Genomic DNA, 21,467 nt, shown 5'->3' on the forward strand with positions numbered 1-21,467 from the left:
CACAAGGGAGGTAGTCTTGTTTAGCATGAGTGACTTTCCAGATAAATCTGTAATGACTACTCCTTAGCACTTAGTTATCTTCCAGGTGCTAGAAAATTAGTATTAATACTTAACTAAGTTCTCCTGATCTCAACCACCTCCAAAATGTACAGGAACATGAATGTGATGGAAGAATCTACACATTTCCTCTTCTATAAATCTATTTTCCCCACAATTATAGAAAGTTTGGTGGTTAACTACCTTTTTTCTAGTGTAACATTCTTCTCTTGAAATCACATGTCTCTTTTACTCTTTTTAGGGAAAAACTACAGAGGTGTGTGTGTGTGTGTGTGTGTGTGTGTGTGTGTGTGTGTGTGTTCTGTTGTTTGTTTGTTGCGTCTGGGGTTTAATAAATTTTATCATTCATTGTAAACTCTATACTTAATCCTCTCCCACAGCCCATCACTCAACAAATACGTATGTGTATACATTTTTTTAAAACAAAATCATCTTCTATGCCTCACTCAAGCGGAAGCCCTCAAAGTTCCTAAGGAAAGCTGCTCCTGGGAGAAGCAGGAATTCAAATTTCCTAACTTCATTAGATGTTGAACACACCTTGAATGCTTTATAAATATCTGATAATAAGAACAGTATAATTTGCACAAGGAGCAGAACCATGTAAAGATTTGGCTAACTGCAGTAAACTGGGGGTCCCCACAGTCCCCATGTTTCCTCCTGTATTTTCTGACTGCTTTTAAATCTCCTTTAGTGAACTGGCCAGGCTGTGCTGCAAGGCTGTAAATGAATCCCTTCCTTGCCCTTGAACTTGTTAAGCTCTCCAGCTTCTACTACTCTGTCTGGCAAGCTGCTCCACATCCTAATGACTTTTTGCAAGGAACAGCACCTCCTGGTATCTAACACGCTGCCCTGTCATCTGCTATTAGGTGAGCTTATTTCTGCAGCTAACGACGAGAGGCTTCTCTTACTCTTTCTCTTTTGATAAAGTTTTCAACCCACAGTGAGTGAAAAAGGAGAGGATTTGGAGAGGGGAAAGAGAAAAGTGAGGAGGGGAAAGGGGGGAAAGAGAGTCAGAGCAAGGAGAAAAAACTAGGAATATGGGCCAGTACCTAATTATAATTCAAGACATTGGCAATTTAATAAAAACAACTCCTCCAGAATGCAGCCATAAGGAAAGAGTTTCCACAATCTGTTCATCTGCATAATTAGTGATTGAGGACCTGGGAACAGTTGGAACATTGCTGAGGAAGGCCCAGGTCACATTATTGATAACATAAATAACAAAGATACAGATTTCCCCAAACTACAAACATCAGAATGTAACTAACAACAACCTAATAGGAGCACAGAAAACAAACAGAAAGCAGATAAACTCTGGAGCCGGGCAGGCACAAGACTGGAGTCAAGCACATCTTTCTTCCGTCTAAACACCCTGAGGTTCCTCAGAGTCACCTAAAAACAAGAACACAGGAAGTTCTCATTAGCAGTGCTTTCTGCAAGGATGTGTGACCACAGCTGTGAGTACACCCGTTCCACGAGGCAGACACATAGTCTTTATGCTTTACACATGGAAATGTAATTCATTTTGAAAAAAAAAAATGAATTGCTAAACTTCATTATTTAATGGCACAGGGGAGAACTGGCAAGTGTATGCTGGAGACACAATTTTCAGGTTAGAATTCTGCTGAATTCTGTATGAGGCACCAATAAGTCTGTTTAATACCTTTAAAAAAAAAAAAACGAGTTAATTACTCATCTCCATTAAAAAGTGATGTGCATTCTTATTGCTAATTTAAGGCGGGCTATGAGAATCCTGAGAGCAGGAATCCTGTCTTTGTATGCTCTGTATTTCTAGCTCTCTCCATAGGGCTGAGAAAACTGTACACTCTGTATGTATTTGTTGATGGGCTGACTATATTTGACTAGAGACAAATAAAGCAAATTAAAAGAGGAAGTTAGGAATCACTTGAAATTCTACTAGTCAAATACAATCATTGGTTTACAAGACTTACTCAGGAACTTCTGTGCAAATGGATACACAATTTCCAAGTAATTATTTTCAAACTGAGTATCAGGTATGGAGAGGTTGCAGATAGACTGTCCAAGATCCCAGAATTCCAGATCAATCAGGTTGAGATGTCTGTACATAAACTATAAATTCCAGCACATTTGAACTCTGTGCCTTCACACAGTGTAAGACCTTCACTGTGTGAACAAAGAACCATATTTGAACCCAAGCAGTATGTGTGACAGCACAAGAGACGGGGAAAGAATGTTCAGTGCACAAACCTCTGTCATGCATGACTGTCCCTAGGGTAAATATGTGAATAGTTTCAACTTTTAACAATAGAAAAGAAAATAGTAATACTTTTTGAAAGTATATGTGGCTTTGTGCTTTCAGGCTCTAAAAACCACACAAATACCTGTGGTTTTGAAATATCCTTAAGACACCAGAGGGGACGATCCTGTCTGACTGGGTGAGTGAGATAAAAGGAAAGCCTGTTCTTTCAGTGGGAAATTAACCTATTCATGTAGAGCTGTAATAATTGTATATTCAGTTATGGGATCAAAGACCTCTGAAGTCTAAACTTACCATTTTTCAAAAATGGGAAAGCAATCAGGTAATCTGCACTTTTAAATGAGGTAGTGTACCATTGATCTATGAAATACATAGATTTCATTAGTTTATTCAACAAATATTTCTTGAGTTCCTCCGATGTCACCATACATTCTGCAAACCTGAAGTTACCAGTAAATAAAACAGACAAAAATTTCCCTGTTTTCACCTGACTCAAGGCCTTATGCGTGAAAACACAGGCTGGTTGCCTAACTAGGTCTAGCGTTCCTGAAACAGTTTTTGCACCTGAAATATGACTCCCATGATTTGAAGATCATGCTGTCCCTGGGTAGGTGCCTTTACTGCCAACTGGTTCAGTATGATTGGCAGATGCCATTGAATGAACTCTTGCAGGAGGTGAGAAGAGACGTGCAGGAGGCCTCCAAGGAACAGGGTGTTCAAAAATTGAGCCTGTGTACACCCATAGAGAGTGGGATAGTTAGATACCATGAATGCCTACAAGTTAAATCCATGATGATACAAGAATTTAAGTTTAATGGACAAAGGTCAGTGTACCTTAGAGACCTCTGTCCTGTCTTTGACTCTTTTACTAGGTCATGAAAGATTTAAAGCAGTGGTTTCCAGACTTGTGAATTTCTTAGATGGCAATAACTAAAATAAAACAGCAACAAAGAAAGGAGACTGCATGGGGGATGCCAACTTTTGATTTTAAATAAGGACATCAGAAGACATTTAAGTATTTCTCAAAGTAGGAAAAAGACCAGAATAAATTATAATTATTTCCAAGAAAATAGAGTTGGCATTTATAACCAACACACATTAGCCGTTGTACAGGAATAGGCTAAATTATGTTGTAATAAAAAATACCACTCTTTCCCACAGTCTCAGAAGCTTAAAACAACATGATACATGTTTTTCGTGCATAGGCAGATGTGGTCATCCCTTGGAGATTGCAGCTGACAAAATGGCTCTCAAATGTGACCAACTGCTGTGCCAGTGGGAAAAAGGGAGCTCTGGATGTTCTTGAGGCAGCGATGAATGCTCCAGTTCACAAGTAACATGCCTCACTTCTCTCAATTCATTGACCAGAACTAGTCACATACCCCATCCCACCAAATAGCAGGAAGGGCCAATTTTCCATGTGCCTGCTGAGTTAAGAGCATCTGACAAGCAGCACTGATAAGTGCCACAGATATATTATGACATTGTTCTTATTTTCTTATTTCATTAGGGACTAGTGAAAATGTTGGTCACTTCCTTAGTGTTTGAGAACAACCCATGTTCAAAGAAAGGATAGAGGGACAAAGGATACCCATTAACAGTCCAAGTAAAATTCTTTCTGAAAATTAAGAACTTTCTTGTGGGTATGTGCAGATCATCACTAGATGGCAAATAATGAACTGCTAGAGTCTGACCCAGTATTGTGAACTCAAATTCTAAGAGCAGTAACAACAGAAAGGGCGTTGAAATGCAGAGCCTGCCCCAGTAGCAAAGTCGCTTGCACTTGAACTGGAAGACAATTTGCTTTAGCTGTCAACAATGTCATGCTTTATAACCTGCTCCTAATCCACCCCCTCAAGGATGATTATTTCACCCTTAACTTTACACACAAGCATCTGAACAGGTCTGAGTCAGCCCAGCAAACTCTAACAACATCATGTTGACCCTAAAGGTTGCATAAGAAATAAAAAAGAAGCTTAGTTTCCTGTGCTGTGTGCTCAGTTGGTCACGGTTGTTTTGCTCTGTGTTGTTGCTTTTATCGTTGTTAATACATGTGGCAAAACCAACCTTCAAAATTAAGTTAAATCTCTTTGCTCAGCTATTCTATTGAGCTATGAGGCAGGGAAGTCTTATGCTGTTTTATGGAAATTCTGATTTTCAAAGTAATAAACAAATCTCAAAGGAACCAGAAAGGAACTATTGGACCCATGCCACACACTGTGTGGGCTCGAGAAACTGTATTTGATGATGGTGAATTTTCCTTTCAAAAACACCCCCAAACAAAGCTTAAGTTCCAGAAATATTTTCTAGGCCAGACTCATAGTAAATTTTCCTTGGAAAGCTGATGCAAGATGAAGGACAAATGGAACAAAGATAGACCCAAGTGAGGGAATAAGAGTTCAAATAAATGTGCGACCAGGGTTGATCCTTTGATTTCCTAATTCAAATAAATAATGATCAATTTAATGGAAGAGAGGGGAATGGCATTATTGCCATATAACATATCAAATAGAATAAGTTCTTTAAATTCTTGATACAGTTTTCAAAACGATACAAAGTGAAATCTAAATTTCTTTCTTACTTATCCCCAGGAATCCTAAGTTCTTTCTGAAAATGTAGTTAATGATTTCTAAAGTACCCTAAAAATATTGTAATGCCTCTTTTATATGTATATTTATCTATTTTTTAATCTACCCAGATAGAATCTATTATAGGTAGTCTTTTTCATTTTAGTTATTCAAGCAATAACTTAGAATCATACAAACATAGTCTGGGTAGATTTTCTACCCTATTGTAAGTTTAAAATTATCAGTCTGGTTTTCCTCTTGAATTTATTGAGAAGCTGCTCATGTAGCTTCCCAAGCATTTTTTTTTTAATGGAACTTTGCACTAGAAAAAAATAACCTGTTGTGTTGAAATATCTTGAGATTAAATATTAGCTTCTAATGAATGGGGCAATCATCTGCTCCTGAAATAAATAACCAAAGCTCTAAATGAATGCTTTTGGATAATAAACTTGGTTTTGTGTCTGACCCAAAAAACTGTCAGATGACCCACTCTTAAAAATCAAAAATCTTCAGACAATGTTTATGTTATACAAAAGCTCCTTTGGATAGCTAGGGTGAGAGGAGGGAGGGAATTATATTGAGAACTTGGAAATCAAAAAACTGGCTTTTTAACCAGGTGTGGCGTAGAACGCCTGTAATCCCAAGCAACTAGGGAGGTTGAAGCAAGAAGATTGCAAGTTCAAGGGCAGCCTCAGCAATTGAGTGAGGCCCTCAGCAACTTACCAAGACACTGTCTCAAAATTAAAAAGGCTGGGATGTGGCTCAGTGGTTAAGCGCCCCTGTGTTCAATCCCTGGCACCAAAATAAAAAAAAAAACAAAACAAAAAACAAAAAAAAAACAAATAACTATCTCTTAAATCAGAGTTTTCTGAGCTTTGATCAGAATCAGAGTTAACATTGTGAGAAGAGAACCCAGGCAGCAGTCCCTCCTGTCACAATGTAGTAACTGTAGGGTGATCTTTGCATAAGACTTTGCAGGGAGATTAGTAAATTTAATGCTGGTCTTTACAGATTAATGTGTTTATTACTGAGGAAGACTCTGAGAATGCACATATTCAGGAAGGATTGCTATAAGAGTGGCTTAAAGGAAGGGAAAATGGCCATTGACTGAGCACCTATTTTGTGTCACGTGCTACTCAGCTCCCAATGTCAACTTTTTCATTTGATAAAATGTCTCTTGACATTTAGCAGTTTCCTTCTAAGATAGGCAGGTAGTTAGGTAGATCACTACCTCATGGAAAAGAAAATGAATAGCTCACCAAGTCACATAGTGAGCAGTGGGTCAGGCAGGGATTCAAATGTAATTCTCTGGCTACAAAGACAGTCTTCTTCTCACTGTACCACAACACTCTTCAAACATTATCTATTCCCTAAAATATGTGCCAGGCCCAGATGGTTTTGCAGCTGAATTCTATCTAACTTTCAGTGAACAGATAATCCTATGTTATTCAAAAAATTTCTGACCATAGCAAAAGATGGAAAACTTCCCAATTCAATTTACAAAGCTAGCATAACCTTACTTCCTAGACCTGATGAAGATGGAATAAAAAGAAAAGTATGAAAAAGTCCACTGATGAATATAGATGCAATACAGTACTTAAATTATATGTAAAAATCAGCAAATTAAATCCAGGTGCCTATTAAATGAATTGCATACCATGACAAAAGAGTATATTACAGGAATGCAGGGATAGTTCAACATTAGAAAATACTGGAACATAACTCTTCAAATTAATAAATTAATGAAAAACATAATATAAATACATTATTTAATGCTAAAAATGTCTCTTAAAACATAGCTGCCATTTTTAATTTAGAAACAAAAACTCCATGTTAAAGTAATGTAACTTTAAAAATGTATAATACCAATAGCGAATATCATATTTAAAGAAACAGAAAAAACATTAGTCTTGAAAAGTACAAGGGGAGAGCAGCAATTTAAACAATGTTATTTACAGAGAGTCTAAGGTAATAAAATTAGTAGTATTGATGGTGGAAGGAAAGAGACAAAATATCATATGCATGTTATGATTGTACATCTCATAACTCAGAAGACTGAATAAAGCTAATAATATCAATAAGAAATTTGAATATGTGACTGGGTACAAAATGAATAAATCAGAGGATATACCATGTTTCAGGATCCAAAAACACTTTATTATAAAGTTATTTCTTCATATTTTAATATAGAAATTCAGTGCACTCCAATCAAATGTCTAATTGGTATTTTTAGAACTAGACAAAATGATTTAAAGTTTCATTTGGAAAATCAGTGTGCAATAATTGCCAAGAAGTTTATGATAAGTAAGAATAATAGGATGAGTTCTCTCCATAGCAGACAGTAAGTGTCCTTAGAATGTAAGAGTCCAGGGCAAAGCTCTGTGTCTGCGTTGTTTCCAGAACCCAGGCAACACCAGGGGCAGTGTGCACTCAATAATTGCCATTTAGTACATAAATGAATTAAGCTAATGTGATCAAAGCAGAATGGTTAGAGCCCATTGAATAAGCAGGCAGACGAGAGGGAAGAGTTAAGAAGCTGATTTAAATGTGTGTTTTGTTACATGATGTAAGTGGCATTTCAGTTTGGTGGTGGGCCGGGGGAAGACTCAGTATTTAATCAACTATTTTAAGAATACCCTCTCTCCTTCTGAAAGAATATAAAGTTGCATCTCGTCATCATCCCCAAACAAAAAGCATGGCCAATAAACCAAGGATTTGACATAGAAATATAAATGTCTTCGACATGAATTAACTACAACTTTACTAATGATAGAAATCCCTGACTAGTGTCTGACTCGATTCCCCTGTCCCTAGTTCTCATAGGACCAATGAGACTTCCTCATTAAATTGAACTGGACTCTTTCACCCTCTCTTCACCACCAACACCTGCTCATTCTTTCTGTGTGTATGATTGTTCTCCATGTCCTCATTCCAGTGGGACTAAATGTTCTTAGAAGAAATTTGTTTTCCATGGATCTTCATGACTGTTATTTGTATCCTAATTTGGCAGGTAGAATTTGACAGAAAAATAAATGTAAACAGATTCGTGTGATTGTTAATATTAATCTTCCAATGTATAATCACGTTCTAAAATCATCTGTGCTGGATAAGTGATTACTAAAGGAGGCCAAAAAAATTCACTTCCCATTTATAAGATAAGGCAAATAATGCAGTAAGGTAAAGTTGAAAGAGAACAGGGACTTAGCTGATCGATCACAAAGAAGGGAAAGAAAACAGGGATAGATGGGATGGTCACCCAGGATTAAAAACAAAAGTCCCCAGGTCTTGCAGGAATCTTCTGCTGTTTAAGAAATAACCACATCTAGAACTAGAGAGTGCAAAGCTGACCTAGAGATGGGAAGATTGCTCTCCTGTTCATTTATTATATCTGGAACAAGGATATTCTCAAAGCAGTAAGAAATACCTTAACCATAAGACCAAGTGAATACTTAAGCATTGTTCATCTCCCTACAATGAAGGGGCTTACACTTCAAGAACCTGCTATTGGGAGTGCAATTAACCTCATGACAAGGGAATGAGGAAATTAGAAACCAGAGCAACTTACCCAAACCACAGACCACACCCACTTCCCCCAGGGGTGACTTAGTTAGATGGAAGGAGTATGTACTTGGATGCCACATAATCCTGAGTTCAAAATCTATTTCACGTCTTGGGGAAATTTGTTAATTTCTCAGGGTCTCATTTTCTCATCTCTAAAACAGATACTCAATAATCATCTTATATAATAAGGAAAGTGTCCAGGATAATACTGCTCATTCCTGCTCCCTTCACACCCCTTCCCAGCAGAAATTTTGAGGGGGGGACAAAAAAGAACATGCTCAAGAATTCCATCTCTAATAGAGAAAAAATGCATATCCAATTTACTATTAGATAAGGATCATTCAAAATAAGTGTCCAAGGCATTCTCCAACAACAGTTTTATCCAAAGACATGTATTCCAACAACAGCATATTGATTTTATTCTACATAGGCTCTGTGCAGATTCAAACATTTGTTGTAGTGTGGGACAAGATTTTTGGCATCAATTTAGTAAAACGTTGGGTTCTTCGTTTGCATAACTGTTGCGCCTGTAATGAGCACATACAAAGCCTTGGCTCATTTTGCTGCTCTCCACTCCCTTTAGAGCAGTGGCCGTTTCTCTCTCCCATCTGCAGCCTCGGGAGGCTGTGTAAAGTCCCACCAGAGCCCAGAGATCTATACTGCAAACCAAAGCATTTACAATAAAAAATCCGCAAAATGTGTCCAATTTACAGCATCACAAACATTGAACGATGTTGCAGGTCAGAAACAATATTCAGCACTACAGTTCTTGCCATATGAAATCAGCATAAAAATTTTAGCGAGCCTTGTGGACATCACTAGAAATGACTTCTTTTTAGCTATTAATGATGACACCATCTCTCTCTCTCTTTCTTTAAATTAGTATCCACTTGTGTGCAGAAACAAAACTTTGCACATAAAATTGCCCGTTCATGAAGCCCTGGTATGGGGAAATGTCATTTCATGCTTAACTTAAGCAGTAAATGGTTAAATAACTATTTCTCCATTTCTAGGATCAGGAAGAGCTAATGGGAATCATTTTATGTCATAGTTGTTATTGCATATTACAGTAATACACAAGGAGAGTAAGGACCTTCCCAATAACTTAACCTTTCACATATATCATCTTGTCAATTCTAATTCCTCCCTCCAGTAGATGTTTATTATATAGACCCCATATTTCATACCCTGCAATCGGTATACCCTGTTCTCAAGGACATAACAATCCTTTTCAGCATTGTGTGGCACCTTCTCCAAGAGCAGTCAGATCAAAGTGTTAGGGGAGCAACCAGAATGGATGCTCAACCCATCGTTGGCCAGGTCATTTTTTCTTATCCAATAATAAACTGAATGGAGAAGTCAATTCTTTCTTGAAGATTATTTTAGGCTGAAACCTGAAGAATAAGTGAGAGGAAGCATTCTATGTAGAAGGTACTTCTTTTTCAATTCTTAAAACTTGAGAAGTACTTCAGATCAATAAGTGAGTGTTTGCCCTGAGCTAGTATTTTGTTAAATATCCTATATGGATTACCTCACACATTTTTTTTCCACATCACACCTACAAGTTCTATTGCTTCTATTTACACAGAGAAAAATAAGGTAAATTTTATGACTCATCTAACCAGCTTCACATTGTCACAAATAGAGATTCTGGGCAGTGTTTTGCTGGTGGTCTGTGCTTTGATCTATAAAGCTGTTTCCAAATATTCCTTTAGTCTGAGTAACCTTTGTTTGCAGAAACTCTATCCACAACCCATTTTTTTTAAATGTATATTCTCCAATTCCAGAAGAATCAGAGACATCACTAAACAAAAGTTATATAGCATTATGTGTATGTATATACATGTTTCTGCCTTGTCATAACTCAAAGTCATAGGTAGAAAACTGGGATTTCTAGAGATTATGCCCACGTTTCATTCATTCTCTGCTCTCTTTCCCTCTTCCTATCACTGGTAGATGGGAAAGGGGTGAAAAATGATGAGATGATGGCTGAATCAGGCTGCAAGAGCCTATCTGAAGGGACACAGATTCTTCTGAATGTTAGCTTCATCAAAGATTCTGCGATGGGAACATTCTAGACCCGGGGGCAGATGGGGAATAAATATAAGAGTGACTGGAGGGAAAATCCCATATTCCACACATGTCCACACGATCTCTCTGCAGTCCTGTTTTGTAACAAAGCACTGCTTTTTATAGTAAATTTGGTACATACAGCCTGGTGGTTAAGATTCTGGAGTTTGGAGTGGGAAAAATCAGAGATTGAATATTTGTTGTCACTTGAAAATTGTCGTGCTATATCTATGGACAATTTACAAAACGTGCCTGGCTCTTGTTTTTCTTGCCAGTGGAGTGAAGCTAAAAAGACTCACCACTTGGTTTCTCAAGGTCATTAGAGGAAAATGTTCACGTAAAGTGCTGAGCATGGTACCTGACACTCAGAGAGAATTGTGTAAGTAAGAGATATTGAAATTATTTGGGGAAAGGTAGCATCCAAGACATTTCCAACTGTAAATTTTAAAAATGAATGGCTTTGTGCCTTCCCAGTAGTATTTTTGCTCTCACTGGACACTTTCTAGTGAAAACATTTTTAAGGTCCTTTCTTAGCTTTACTCTTTGAATTTAAACCAATTTCCATTTTCTACTTACAAAGCATTGATTAATTAATGTTTCTCACTTAATATTTGATGCTAATATTGGAATTTAAAATCTGCATCTTACAGAATTTAGATCTAACAGAATTAAGGGCATGGAAAGCTCAAAATGGTTTGTACAACCCAAGAACGGCTGCCCCTTCTCATTCGCCTCATTTAGGGGATGAATTGATCCTTCTCTTCCTCTTCATCCCCCACATCCTAAACAGATTTCCTGAAAGACCTTCTGGTTAAGTTCTCATCCCCTTGGCAAGGCAACTTGTCTGCTGAGCCAGTCAGCTGTCTCATTGAGATTCACTGCCAGGTGGACAGCTTTGATGGCAAGGAGGTGGCGTTCCGCCCAGTTAAGCAGCTTTCAAGCCTCAAGCCATAAAGATGAGCTCCTGGCCCTCCTTCCTCCAGGAGGATGCTGCAGACATATTGCCTGTCCTTGGAAGTGCGGCTTTCCTGCCGCGCGAATTATTGAGCTGTGCAGAACACCTTACTCACTGCTCTCTCCTCGGAGACCTGGAGACACAGACCTTGTCCAGTTTCTGGTGTCAGCTCTTCTCCACCAAAGGTGCTGTTCAAGTAATTAGCTTGAGTTGGAAGCAAGCAGTAAGGAAGCTAGGAGAATGTGGGCTTTTTTTTTTTTTTTTTTTTTTTTTTTTTTTCAGTTGAAGCTGATCTTTCTATTCACCAGGAAGTGGAGGAAAAGAATCCTGTGCTATAAGACAAGTAAGAAATAAAAGACACCATGTTTATGAATAAAACAACCTCTTTAAAATTGGCCTTGCATCACTTTTCAGCTAAATACATATTAGTACAGTTTATTTAGCAAAGCAATTATACCTCTGACAATGAAGTTCAATGGACCGTTTACCAGTCCATTTTATAGATCTGGATAGTAAGAACAAAAGATTGTCAAAGACTTGAACATGACATTTTAAAATGGAAACAGAATCTTTTATATACTTTTTATTATCTATGTAATATGCATTTATTTAAAGATACGGGGAACTAAGAGGAAACAAAATCACCCATTAAATCACCAGAGAATCACAATGGTGCCAGTGTAGACAACTCCTCCACAAAGAAGGGGCAGTTGGAGATTTTTCAGGGAGCTCTTGTATGGAGTTGGCTCTCTGTGTTTTCACGAACTCACTGATTCTCACCAAGGGAGGCAGGGAGGAGCTTCCTGGGAATCTTCTGGCCTCGCTAGCTTAGGCAAGACTTTGGTGAGTGAGTGTGCCAATGTCCAACATTCACCTGAAAAATCCAAAGGCAGAGATGAGCCATCCAGCTGTTTAACTGGTGAAGCAGAAAGGCCCTGTGGCTCCACTGGGGTCGGCCACTTGCCTGGAGTGTGACAAGCTGAAATAAATACGCTTGAATGTTTACTGTGGGGTACTGGGGGAAGGGGGCAATTACACCAAAGCTGAAATACTTTAAATACTACCTATGAGGACACCTAGAAAGGGTGAGAGGGCCCTGCTGGGACTGTCTAAGTGGAGGACTCCAGGAAAAGCAAGGGCAGCAGGAGCTGGAGGAAAATGGGTTTCTGCCTCGCCATCAAGGAGTGTTCCAACAAGCTGGCGCTCTGAAGAGACCTAAGCACAGAAGCGCTCAGCCGAGTCCAGAATCACCAAGCCTCCTACAGAAGCACCAGCCAAGTAGGAATATTCTTATCCTCCTTCATTCTTCTTTTCCCCTGTGCCTTTTTTATTTTTCACCCTCTTTGTGGTTGGTAAAAAAAAATAGAGAAGGAAGGTTGGAATCTAAAGTGGGGAAAGAGAAAAGAAAGGCTGCATGCTGCACCTCCCAACATCGGTGGTAGGCAGCTTGACTCTAATTGCTTATAGCTATCCAGCTGAAGGACGGATAGAGAATTCTTAGGTTTTAGGTAAGATTGTATTAGTGGTTTATTATTAGAAGGACTTTTTAAAAAATAGATTTTTGTATGTATTAGTGATGCCAGGTACTAACAGTGATCAAAAATGCCACAGTTCTCCAGGGGCAAGTAAAGAACTCCAATAAATATTAAAGGGATAGCTGTAAGAGACATAAAGATAGTCATAATCTCTGTTACTTCTACTGTTGTGACCAAAAAGTGAGCCATAGACAATACATCAATGAGTTGTAATGGCCATACTCCCATAAAATTTTATTTACAAATAAAGACAGTAGGCTAATTTGGCCCATGGACTGTAGAATGCCAGCTTCTACTCTGTGTCACCGTTTTCAATGGCTGCATAGCATTCTATTCCACAATTTTAATCAAATCTTATTAATCATCCCACTGTTGTCACACACGAAGTTTTGATTCTGAGTTCTGCTATTTAAAGTGATACTTGGGTGCACACCTTTTGTATATAGAACTTTATGCCCATCTTAATTATTTATGGTTTTCTTCTAAAGTGCAATTCCTGGGTTTGGTTCCATGGTAAGGGCTTTCAAACAATATTGCCAAGATGCTTTCTAGAAAAGTTGTACTTGTTTTAACACTCAGCAGTGGTAGGAAAGGGTGTCCGTATGACAGAGACTGCAGTGGGGAACCCTTCAGTCACATATCCCACAAATTAAAAAAAATAAGGAAATGGAAGCTAAAGCTGCCTCAAAGAACTTACTAGCTGTAATCTTTGGTCCAGAAGATTGCGAGGCCCAACTCTCACTATTGCATGATGGCTTCTAAGAGACACACCGAGAACAGATTATTACCCACCTCTGAATTCTCTGGCTACTGCCTGGCATCACATTTTCCTGCTTCTGTTTCCAGAGCTGCCATGATCACCAGCAGAGTGAACCAGTGAACGAAACCGAGAGTGGGCACACGCAGCCAACGCTAACCCTACTCTAACCTTGTTGCACAGTGTGACCCTGGGCAAGGCCCTAAACCTCAGCTGTGTGGCAGCTTCTCCGCAGAAAAAAAATGTGACAGCACCCTCCAGGAAGGACGCAGAAACTAAATGATTACACTCCTTCCTGCAAATATCAGGTGTTCGAGAAGAGTTTTCTGACCCTACCGCTAGGTAGGAGGGGCAAGACTCTTCCTTGACAGATAGACGGCGACTGCTTAATCCAGAGAAATTGAAACAACAGAATCTTCTTGCTTTCATATCATTTGAAGAGTCAATGCAGTTGCTCATTCTGGCCATGAAGTAAAAAATCCCCATAGCAGGAGTTGAGGGTTGTAGCTCAGTGAGAAAGCGCTTGCTTAGCACATGTGAGGCGCTGGGTTTGATCCTCAGCACCACATAAAATATAAGTAAGTAAAATAAAGGTATGGTGTTCATTTACAACTAAAAAAAATATTTTAAAAAAATTCCCATATCTTACCCAAACTGGATCATGGTTCCACGATTCTGGCCCCATTTAAGACCCACAAAACCACACACTGGGGCCATGCATAATGCTGCCACAGGTATTGACACCCTGTCCCCAGAATTATCCAAACCCTGTCCCCTTGCTCCCATAGTCTTTTGACTTCCTACCCCATCTTTCAGAGGGCCACTCTGACCCCACTTATTCTAATCTCTATTTTAACACAGCTTCACAACTTGGTTCTCTTTCCTAATTTTGACAATCTGACTTAGATCCCACTAATTGGTGTAACCAAATTTACACCAATTCTAAGAGAAAAGGGGTGGGGTTTTTGCTCTCCCCTCCTCCCCACAAAGGTGCAATGACTGTTGCATGATGAAGCCATGGTTCAGGGGACTATCACCTATAAATATTGCTTTTGAAAATTTTATGTCTTTAATAAAACCAGGCAGGTTGACTCTACATGAGCTTAACCACTACTCCATAGCCTTTCCATATAATTATTCTTCTGTTTTCTTGGGGAGACTCCCACAGCCACATCTGTGACTGAATTGACTTCATCCAAGTTTTTCATGCCACAATCCATTCCATATTTCAAATTTATGTCCCAAAGCATGTCCTATTATCTCATTCCTTTTTCTAAAATCCTCAGTGACTCCCTATCACCAAACAAATTCCATCCCCTGAAGCATAATGCTCACTATTCCCAAAATATGTAACCCAAATGACTCCAACATTCACACACAAAAACGTTTCACAAAAGGTTAAAAAGCACCAAAAGATGTATTCAACATCATTTGTCATTAGGGAAATAAGAATTAAACCCACAATGAGATACCATTACAGTTAGTAATGTAGCTAAAGTGAAAGTTGACAATATGACCTCAGACTGCTGTTCTGTCACCTAATATTTCTTTACATAAATTTTAAGCTTCAGCCAAATTAGACTACTCATCCTTCTACAAAAGCCCCAGCCTTCCAGCTTCCCTACTCTTTCTTCCTGTCCATCTGAAATGTCCTGGTGGTGGGCAGTACAGTGCTCCTCTATAATTTCGTTCACACTCTAATTTCCAGACCCTGAAAATGGTAAATTGACCTATCAAGTAGAATTAAGGTCACTAATCAGTTAATCCTAAAATAGCAGATTATGCTCCATTATTGTGGCAGACATAGTATAACCACAGGGACCTTTAAAAATGAAGGAAGGATGCAATAAAGGAGGTTAGAGTGATGTGATGTGGTAAGAGATCCATCTACTTTTATAGCTTTAAAGATGGAAGAAGAGGTGCATGAATAGGTGGCCTCTAAGAACTAGACAGGGCCAGTAAATGGATTCTCCCCTTGAGACTGCAGTCACCTTGATTTTAGTCCAGTGAGTTGTTCATGGCACTACTCACATTCAGAGCTCCAATACACTTTTGTTGTTTTAGGCTATTAAGTTTAGTAATTCATTACAGCAATGAGAAACTAATAGAGCTGCCATTGATGACCTTTGAAAAACTTTTAAAAAGGGATAGTCCAACCACATTTGATTCCTCCCTTCTCTTAACCTCCATGGTGATTTTTTTTCTTTCTCGGGTCACATAGCATATTTTGCCTAGTTCTTTCCCCTCCAGTTTGATCAATCACTTAATACTGTCCATTTTTACAAGCATAATTATCATGGCTGCCCTCCTTGTCTCTTCTGTCAAAAGGCCTATCCTCCACACTTCTGACTCTTGTCTTTCCTGTTCGACTAGAGGCGAGTGGACTTGGGGAGAACATCTGAACAAGGACAATCAATCCACAGAATGGCTGGAACAGGCCTATTGTGAAAGATGAAGGGAACCAATCAGATGAGCTCCTCTTGGGAAGCCTGTTGTCAGCATGCATTGGAGATGGTTACAGCAGAAAGGTCTGGCGGAGTTAGGGTAGGAACAGCTTCTCCTAATTAAGAGGTTGAGTTGAAGAAGAAACTGCTGAGAGAGACTAAAGCTGAAATGAAAAGAGGTGAATGAGAGACAGAGACAGACAAAGACAGAGACTGACCAATTTCTCAGTTTTAGGGAATGGTGGTCTTCTCACTTTTTCCTGCCCCCTCATCTCAAAAAGCCTCTGTCTTCTTTTGGCACCCATAGTTCTGTCCCTGGAGATACTACCATTCCCTCCTATGAGCTGACACCTCTCCCACTCCCTCTTTCAACTGTATCTGCTCTTGTATCTGAGCTTTTTTGGCATTCTCCTACCCATCTTTGGACCCTTACCACAAGTGATCATCCATTTTCCACACATACACCGTCTGTTTCCTAAGATGTGAATCAGAAAATCCCACTTTCTTGCTCAGAACAACTTGGTGAAGGCCTACTTTCTGCAGAGCCCAATCTCTTTGGCATGGCCTATGGGGTGTGTTGCTCTGCCCCTCTGCCTTACCAGTCTTCTTGCTCATTCAGCTCATATTCTTCCTCCCATTCTCTTCACCCTCTACTCCCAAAACCTATGGTTGCCAAATTTTTGTTTTCATCTAAGAATGTGGAACTCAGGCTGTACATCACAATAACCCCTGGAGTGCTTTAATATATATATATATATATATATATACAATTAATGGAAGAGGGAGAATGGGAAGACTCTGTGCTACTTGACCAATTTTTTTTCTGCTCTAAAAAAATAAAAATTACTAAATATAGCCAGGTACCACCATGGATGTTTGGAATGGATGAGTGGTGAGTCTTTCACATCCGGGGCCCACACTGCCTACTCACCACTCCCTCTGAGATGCCGAGCATTTCCATACTTCTATGGCACAGCTTGGAATGTTATTTCTGGAAAGTGATTATTCAACCATTAAGGTCTAGTTTATTTGCCATTCTGTTGTGACTCCCCCAACTTTCCAGATGGAACAGATCCTTCTTTCCACATTGTTCCTTATTTCTTTGGACTTGCCTCTACTGTGGCATTTAGTGAAATAGTTTCCCCCTACACATTGGTATCGTCTGCTAGAATATATGCCTAGTCAGGAAGGAAGCTGTGGTGTCCTCATGTTTACAACCTACACTGTTCAAGTTCAGTGGCAAACACATCATGGACCTTTTAACATTCAACAGAGGACTATACATGACTTATGTTCTGAATAAATAAGTGATTGAAGGGGTAATAGTATATTTATTGAGCATTTGTTATGGAATGGCCCTGTTCTAAGACCTATGCAAATAATAAGTTGACACAAATTGAAATAGGTGGTTTTTGGTTTTTTTTTTTTTTTCATTTTACAATGAAAACTTGTTTGTTACACAGCATGTTTCCAACCCAAGCAGCCCTGATCTAGTGACTACTATTTTTTGGACCTCTCAAAGGAGCACCCAAGCTTCAGAATCTGATATTAAGGATATTTTTATTCAATCCTAAGTAGTTTATTTTAAACTTATATTCAAAACTATCACACATTGTCACATCTGTATGAGAGGTTTGTTTCATCAAAGAATGTAATAAATATCACAGTAAAGCATAAAGTATACTCATAAGCACAGAATAGCTCTGGAAACCACACTGCTTAAGTTCAAATCCTAGCTCTATTACTAAATGCATTACCTCAAGCAAGTCACTTTAGTTGTCTTTTCCAAGTGCCTTTCCTTAAAGAGCACCTACTTCATTGTCACATAAAGTAAATTAGTAAAACTATTAGGACAATACTAGGCACATAGAAAATGCTGTGCATGATGTGTGTGTGTGTGTGTGTGTGTGTGTGTGTGTGTGTGTGTGTGTTGTTTAATCAAATCTAGTCGGAGCTGGTTTTAACCATAAATCATTCAGAAAGTCTAAATCATTCAAAATGCTTTCTCAGAACCTTTACCCTCAGGTGTTCTTTAGGTTATAGAATTATCCTGAATATCATATAACATGTATTGCAGAATCTCTGCTCATTTGCAAACATTTTCTTTTACTTAACTGAAAGTTCACAGCACAAATAATGTAACTTCCTGATCTGTCTCCTGGGAGTCACCTTTGTAGGTGTTGTTTGGTCACAAACTTAATATTTACAGCATGTTTATATAATTGCTATAATTTATAGGTCTTCTGAAGTCAGCATTGGAGCAAGCAGGAGACAGACCCTTCCACAAGGCAGCTGCAAGTGACTCTTCTCCAGAATATGGATCGGGTGACTGACACATTCACTCCAGAATGGCTCCCAGGGCTTCTGCCACTTGGCAAGGGTCACAGCAGAACTTGATCAGCAAAATCTTATTTGTCACCTGAGCTCATGCCAAATGTGCAGGACCAAGCTTCTACCACAAAGACTGGGAGACGAAAGGGTCCCCAAGAGAACAGTCAGGAAGCACAGAACTCTCTTTTAAGTGTCAAGATAGATGATTTAGTGCAACAAGAAACAAGAACAGAAAGTTGTCACAGATCTCAGAAGACCCATAAAATACCAGCCAAGTCAACAGATGTTTATTGGACACTTACATTGAACCCCAAGTTCACCCCAAGCCCAGTTTCCTTTATATGACACTCCACTACCTGCTAATGCAATTTAAATAGGTAGACACTCTCCACAGGAATCTCATAGTCAGAGCTCACAGGGATATTTTGTTTGCTCTCTAGGGTGTTTCTTTTAAAGAAGATTAATTGGTTTCCAAAATTTAAAAATTTGGAGATGTCAAGTACAATCTATATTCTTGAATTTTCTGAATATGGCCACTCTAGGTCGACAATTTTACATGACAACAATGGACATCTGCTGATCAGCAGTTTCCCCTACACTGGCAGGAAGTGTACAAGTCCTCTTTGCTGCCCTTACCCCACCTTCTATTCCGTAGGAACTTGAGGTTGCATCCTTGCAATCTCATGCAAAACCATCTATATAACAATGCCCGAGATGATTCACTTTCTGCCTGAGGTTTTAAGGAAAGAGTTTACTATCTTTTTGAGTTAAATGATGAATAAATGTGTGATAAAAAAGGTTTAGATCTTTAAGAGTACAATGGCAGTTTTGTGCAACTATAATAGATGTGCATTTACCTTTGGCCTCATTCTATAAACAGGGACACGGCTTAATATAGTAGAGAAAGAAAATGCTTCAGGGTCAGCCAAGGCAGATCAAAATGCTGGCACTTCCTCTCTTAGCAGTATAACTAACTCTCTCTGAAAACTCTCTCAGAGTTTCTGTTTTCTCTTTTCCACAATGGAGATAATTAAATCGGCCTCACAGGGACATTGTGAGGTTTAAATTAATACTTTTGTGCTTTGCTCATGCTGTGGCTTCAGCCTGGAAATTTCTGTGCAGTCCGCCCTTTGTCAAGCTGACAAAATTCTCTTACAGATCAAGGCCCGGAGAAAAACACCATGTATCCCCCAGTCTTCCAACTCTCACTGCCTCAGAGTCCTCCACCACCCTACCCTGGGGAAAGATGAACTCCTGTGCTTCTGGGTTCCTACACTTCCTTCTGGGGCAGCATGTTTTATGACATGTATATTCTGCAAATATTTTAACCAGCACAAAAGGAAGCATTCTTTGTGTTCCTAGACTCTAACAGTGTACCTGTTCTATGTATGTTTAGATAAGTATCCCACTAATAAATGGATATATGTCCATAGTCTTTCTTACTGCTAGACTCACACTCAATCTTCACAATAATAATAATGGTAATAATAACATAATAAACCTCATTGGTTCAATGGTCTAGAATAGATGTATACATGCTTGTACTTATCCAAGCTGTCTGTTAACAACACCTGAAATGATCTTATATAGAAAGAATTTCCTACTCAAGTGGTTGAATTAACATAGAAAAACAATTTCCATGATAAATTTTGTGGATAAGTTTAGTTTCCATACCTCCCAGAATAAGCAGATCTGGACAGATAGAGGCAAACATGATAATTCTCCTTCCTCTCCCAAGATCCAATGTAATTTTAACCCAAAGCACTTTTACATTTCAAATTTTACTCAAAATCTAAAATGTAAGCTCCTTGAGGGCAGGTCTGTTTATGTTTTATTAATGTAGAGTAGGATTGGGCAGGAGAGATATTCAATACATATTTACTGAATGAACATATGGATATATTCAGGAAGCACTAAAATATCAAGCACTTGGTAGGAAGAAACAACACACTACATGCCAGTGGATGTGAGAGTCACTTTCTATACATTAATCTCACATATTAATGACTCCTCAGTGAGACTGGTGCCATTATTATCATGCCATTTTGGAGTTAAGTAATTTTTTTACTCCAGAGTCTTTGCTGTCCCTGCTCCATCAGCTGTGCCAATTCTTGAGGTCTGTATTTAATAAAGGCAGAATTGTAGTAGATATGTTCAAGAGTGCCCAAGGCAAAGGAGGAACATGAATATTTTCCTTCTTCCTGTGGATCTTTCCTCAAATCACAGAGAATTATCAATTGACTCAGGCTACATTTCTGAGAAAAGGGGGTGCCATTGAACTTCTCAATTAACGTGACAGATATCATTTCTTGGGGTTCTGATGGTGCTGCTCCCTGGCAAGCTGAACACAATTGTGTCTGAACACTTAAAGTGTCCTAAGTCATATCATGGCCTTATATACCTGCATATTTGGTTTTGACTTATGAACGTAATATTCACTTATTTAAATGTCTTTGGGAAGGGATGCCCTGCATTGCCTTGTATGATCCTGATTTTTCATTCCTTGTCCTGGTGTAATTGCTAACAGGGTTTCCTTTCACTTTATTTACAGGAAACTCTGTTAGAGGATTGCTGACCATTTGGATAGGACAGCACTTTCTTGTAGGCCATTATTTGCAACTACTAGAGTAACAAATTTTTTCTCAACAATTTTACATATAAAAAGAATCTGGTAATAGAGAAGATTATGTGTTGGTCAGGGGGAAATTTGATCCACAAGGCATGAAATAAAAATTTTATCACGACATGTGCTCCAACTCCCCTTCTTTATACTATCTTTGGACTAGCTATGTTGGACCAGGTAGGAAATGATCATTTACCTGTCTTTGCTGGCCTTAGCTAGTTCTGAGAAATCTTCTGTTTGCCCAAATTATAGATGCACAAGATCTAAAATGTATGTCCTTTTCCTGCATCATAAGTTACAATTCTGGCTTTTCTAGGTGATGGTCTGT

At 38.8% G+C, this 21,467-nt stretch overlaps 2 long non-coding RNA genes across 2 annotated transcripts; one reads left to right on the forward strand and one right to left on the reverse strand.

Moving 5' to 3' along the window:
* Nucleotides 1-745: 745 nt before the first annotated feature.
* On the forward strand, nt 746-21,100 carry LOC306645064. The gene is made up of 4 exons (XR_013759531.1): nt 746-1,514; nt 2,399-2,474; nt 10,770-10,873; nt 18,424-21,100. It is a non-coding gene; the product is annotated as an uncharacterized lncRNA (long non-coding RNA).
* Nucleotides 2,286-11,700, reverse strand: LOC306645062. Its single transcript, XR_013759528.1, has 3 exons — nt 10,794-11,700; nt 9,612-9,818; nt 2,286-3,025 (listed from the first exon to the last, which is right to left on the reverse strand). It is a non-coding gene; the product is annotated as an uncharacterized lncRNA (long non-coding RNA).
* Nucleotides 21,101-21,467: the final 367 nt, after the last annotated feature.

The sequence above is a fragment of the Sciurus vulgaris genome (assembly GCF_902686455.1).
Source record: "Sciurus vulgaris genome assembly, chromosome: 15".
Classification (NCBI taxonomy): Eukaryota; Metazoa; Chordata; class Mammalia; order Rodentia; family Sciuridae; genus Sciurus; species Sciurus vulgaris.